The following is a 5,427-nucleotide window of genomic DNA, read 5'->3' as shown; positions in this document are numbered from 1 at the left end:
AGGTTGTGAACTCTGGTGAGGACTATGTTTTGCTTTCTGGTACAATGTTTGGTTAATTACGAGTTGAGTCTTGAGTATGGAGCCTCAATTTGAAGTTGGACAAACCATGTGTAAAAGTGATTGTAATAATTATTTTTGGAACCTTTTCAGCTCTATATGATATCCATTTATTTAAAACATCTAGGAAAGAAACAGCAAAGCAATGCAGAACAGAAAGAACCTTAGTTTCACTATACTTTTGCTGTGACTGCTATTAACAGAAAATAACAAGTGTCTCCTGTACTAAGCCATTTTCCAAGGACAGATTGACTAGGGTGTTACAGAAGTTCTGTGTGGTATGTGGCTGAACCAGTTTTGCATTGAAAGAAACGTGTAAATACCTGTTTATGAGTCACTTGTTAATGTTGCCGCTTTGTAAATCTATGGATATATCCACTCATAAAACTTCAATTTGAGCTATAGGCTGAATCCAAAATAGCGCTGAAACTCTTCCCTCTGTATGGAAGTGGACCAAGGCTTTGCACTCCAGAGAAGTAATGGAGAGGGTAACATAGAGCTTGAGCTTTCAGTGACCAGTAAATTAAATTACAGTCATTACAAAGAATGGCACCTTCGCTTTGATCCAGCTTCCTAAAGTCTTGTAGGGAATGTTGTATCATGGATCTCAATTTTGTTTATTCATCTCTTTTAGTTTTTTCATGTGCCTTTATTTTATGCTAGGAAATGCATGCATATATACCTGCATAAGGATTGACAGTCTGTATTCTTAGAAAAATCAGATGGCATATCAGAAGAGTATTTGCTGAATATCAGATTCCTAGAACAATGTTTAAACACCAGTTTGATGTTTGTAGGTTAAAGACAATGACAGAAAGTAGGGATTGGGGAAAGATGATAAATCAACATAGAAAAACTTAATATTGTAAGATAGGATCACTCTAGAAAGTGTGAAGGGGGAAAGTGAAAATGGAAACCAGAGAAGTTGTGACTAGTTGCATAGTTTTCAGTGATTTTTTGCTCACTGAATGCCTGTGAAGGACAAAATATGTTAAACAGCAATACAGTAATAAAAGCTCTTCTGATTAAAGCCCTGTATTTACTTAATGGTGTCAGGTCTCTGTTGAGAGAGAAGAAAAAGTGACAGTGCTTGTGGACTATCAGCTGGCAATAATTTTGACCCTTGTTCAACCTGCATTGTAAAATGACTCTAGAAAAACACCTCACAAGGAAAATAAAAGCTATTTGTGCCTATCATTCCCTGACAACTTAATCCATATTTTGAAGTGAAGGGGATTCAAACAATGCTGCTGCTTGTGCAAATATTGAGGGGAATTTTCTCTTTTGGCTGTAATGGAAAATATATCAAAAGATCCAAATAAAATTGAGTTTAATTTTTTTGGTGCCTTTTTTTTTTTTTTTTTTTTTTTTTTTTTTTTCCATTTTAGGTTACGGAGTAATAGTATGGTTTGGATTGGGAGGGATCTTTAAGGGTCATCTACTCCAAATCCCTGCAATATGAAGGGATAACTTCTTCCATATTAGGCTGCTCAGAGCCCTGCCCAACCTGACCTTGAATGATTTCAGGCATGAGGCATCCACCAGCTCTCCAGGTAGCCTGTTTCAGTGTGTCACCACTATTACTGTAAAAAATTTATTTCCCATATCTGGTCTGGACCTGCCCTCCTTCAGTTGAAAACAATTACCCTTTGTCCTATCACTATAGAACCCTACTAAAAATTTGTCCCCATCTTTCTTTAAGCCCCCATCAAGTATTGGAAGTCCAAAATAAAGTCTCCCTGGAGTCTTCTTTTCCAGGCTGAACAACTTTACCTCTCTCAGCCTTTCCTCACAGGAGATGTGATTCAACCTTCTGATCATTGTTGTGGGTCCACAACTGAAAGGGCCATATTTGTCTTGTGCTGAGGACCCCAGTAGCTGGATGCAGTACTTGAGGTGAGGGTCTCAACAGTGGAGTAGAGGGGCAGAATCACCTTCCTTAGCCTAATCGCCACATTTCTTTTGAAACACCTCGAGGATGTGTTTGGCTTTCTGGGCTTCAAGAAGACATTGATGGCTGATGTCCAGTTTTCCATTCACCAATATCCCCAGGTCCTTCTTGTCAGGACTGCTCTTAATCCCTCCATCCCCTGTATAGATACTAAGAGTTGCTCTGACCCAGGGGCAGGACCTTGCACGTGGCCCTGTTGAACGTTATGTTCAACATGAGGAGTGGGCCTCTTCAGTGAGCTCACTCCTTCAGTTTATGCAGCTCCCCCTGGATAGCATCCTGATCCCATCCCCTGGAGTGTGTCAAACACACTCCTTGGCTCTTGTTGTCATCTCTAAATTTGAGGGTGCACTCCATCCCTCACACATCCCTCATCACTGTCTGTGTCAGTGATGAGGACATCACATGATAGTGATACCAACCAGTACAGACCCCCCGAGACCACTCATCACAGGTCTCCATCCAGACACTGAACTGTTGAACGTTGCTCTCAATGCAGCCATCCAGGTAACTCCTTACTCACCAGGTAGTCCACTCATAAAAGCTGCTCTCCAACTTAGAGAGTCAGATGTTGTAGAGGAATGTGTAAGGGCTTTACAGAAGTCCAGGTAAATGACATCGGTAGCCCTTCCCTTGTCCACGGATGGAATCACTAACACAGAAAGGCCATGTAGTTGGCCAAGCAGGACTTGCCCTTGGTGCAACCATGCTGGCTGTCTTGAATAACTTCCCTGTTATGGTTCAATTGCTCAGTAGTCCCCAGGTTCATCCTTTCTGTGAATGGCAGCTCCCTGGAACGCCATCACAGCCTTTGAGAAATAGAACAAAAGGTAAGGGAATGCCCCATTGAAACTCTCTTTCACTTCATACATTACCCTGAAGTGTGTGTAAATGCACTTCATAAGGGTTTTCCTAAAATGAAGTAAATAATTTTGCTCTGATGCAGCCAGTGCATTATGGCTTTCAGGCTTGAACTTGATTCAAAGTTGAAACTCTGAAAAGCCCTCAGGATTATGAGATAGATGTTTTGTGTAGTCCTGAAGATAAAGGAATTGCTGTGTACATGTGAAACCATGTCATTCAGGGGAGAGCAACCAACAAGTGTAAAAATGCAATATAGGAAGCATTAGCTTTTAAACTGAAGTTGTAAGTGCATTCAAAGTAACACAGTTCAGTGGTGTCACCTGTCCAATTGCAAGGCCTGGTTGAGTTTATTTAATGTGTTTATTTAGTTGTCAATATTTTTTAGAATCAAAGAGTACATTAGGAAACAGAAAGTTTCTAGCTGACAGACTTGGAACTTTCCAAGCAGAAGTAAGGATTAACTAGCAAATACTTTATCCTTGTGGCTCAGCCTGAAGGATAGTCTGGAAGACCATTATTGGGAAAGAATATCAAGCTTCATTAGGTTGCATCTTGTGTCAATATTTCTCTGATGGCGTGTAAAAGGTTAGCATGACTTGCATCACTGATTATATTTCAATGGACAGAACAGAGAAAATTATTAGTATTGGAACCTGTTGGAAATGAATGGGTTGAAAGAGCTGCAGAGGAACAAAAAGAGATAAAATCAGGCAAGAGTGCAGATAAGAGAATAATGCAACAGGAGAAGAAATAGAAATCATGATTACATGTAAGGGAAATGTTTCCTGGCTGACAAAGAGTGAAAGAAAATGCGATAGTTAATAAATGATAACCACTAAACATGCTTACAATAGAAAGTGTTTATTCTGCCTTGCTGACACAACAGGGAGTTTCAGTGTAGGATGAGAAACTTACGCTTATTCTCTAGACCATGCACCAATAAAAAGAAAGCATGGGCTTCTATCAAGAATTAGATTTGCCATCAGTAGAGAAACAGTGAAACATGGAGTGTGCCAGTAGTTCGATAACAGTCTTGTAAATAAAATAGGAAAATGCAGGTCCATCTGTGTGTCCTTTTTTTTAGGTTGAGGGAATAAATATTCTTGAAGAAAGGATCTGTGGTTTCATGTATCAAGATGAAGGGAATATTCCTAAAGGAACATTCCATTTCCAAGTTTGGGAAATTTGTAAAACTGTCCCCTTCCAGCTTATTTTACCTCCCAAGCTGAGTTTTCAGGGAAACAGAAGTAAACTTCAATTAAAAAAAAAATCTCTTTGGAGGCAGTAAGACAGCTTAGTGCTGTTGTACTGAGGGAGAAATCTGTAACAACATAATAGAAGTAGTTCTCATAGCCTTGCTGCTGCTTTAAATTCATAAATGGTTTATACAATTGAGAAGAAATTTAGTTAGCATTGCTGAAATAATTCTGTTGATAGATCTTATAGTGTCACCTGTGACTCCTTTGTAGATTTTCCTGAGTAGAAGGCACAGCATATTTATTCTGAGCAGAATTCTCTTCACATTGAATTCAAGAGTGAAGAGAGAGGGTTTATTCTTGCCCCTTTTCACCAATGCTGCAAGAATGCTACAAAAGGCAAAGGCATTGGGATTGTACTTACAGTACTGTCAGCCTGGACTAAATGAGATCAGAAGTGCTCTCTGTAACTAGGGATTGTGTTGAGAGGAATATTTGGAAGAGGAAGAGGGTCTGGAAACTAATTTACTTGCATTTTTGCCAGCCTGCTTTATGTATTGTATTTAAGGTGTTGTTCTTCCTCCACTATTGTTAGTGTTGGGAGCCGCATGTATTAGAAGTTGCTTTTTCATTCTTGAAAGATGTGATGTTTGGGGAATTTTGCAAGATTTCTGAGAATGGGATATATGACTTGGGAAGGTGTTTATTGCATAACTATATTGCTGGATTGCTGATCTTTGCCTAATAAATACCTGTGGTCTGATGTGCTTCTGTCTTACACTTTTCTTTAATCTTTGTTAGTTTCCTACAATGAAAAGTTTTATAAAATACATTCTGAGTTTCTGTTTCTTTTGCTGTTAACATTCTTTCCAAAACCATCCTTGAAAATAATTTATTACAACCACGTAGATTGAGTACGAGTAGTTCTTGTTGATGTTTGCCAGCACAAATATGATTTTATTGAAATAATTGCTAAAGTAAGAATAGGTAATATTAATGGTAGTGGAACATATCATCTTAAGTTACCGCACAGCAACTAGAGGATGGCCAGGATTTCAGACCCAGCCAGCATGGGTTTAGGAGGAGTGGGTTGTGTTTGACCAACCTGGTCTCCTTCTGTGACCAGGGGATGGATGGTGGATGCAGGGATCGCCTGGTGGATGCAGGAAAGGCTGTAGATGTTGTCTATTTGGACTTCAGCAGGGCCTTTGACACTGTCTCCCACAGCACACTCCTGGAAAAGCTGGCAGCCCACGGCTTGGACAAGAGCAGTCTTTACTGGGTTCAGAACTGGCTGCATGGCCGGGCTCAGAGAGTGGTGGTGAACAGTGCTGCATCCAGCTGGGGACAGTCACCAGT

The sequence above is a fragment of the Sylvia atricapilla genome, chromosome Z (genome assembly GCF_009819655.1).
Source record: "Sylvia atricapilla isolate bSylAtr1 chromosome Z, bSylAtr1.pri, whole genome shotgun sequence".
Taxonomy (NCBI): domain Eukaryota; kingdom Metazoa; phylum Chordata; class Aves; order Passeriformes; family Sylviidae; genus Sylvia; species Sylvia atricapilla.
Note: the sequence above shows the minus strand (reverse complement) of the source record.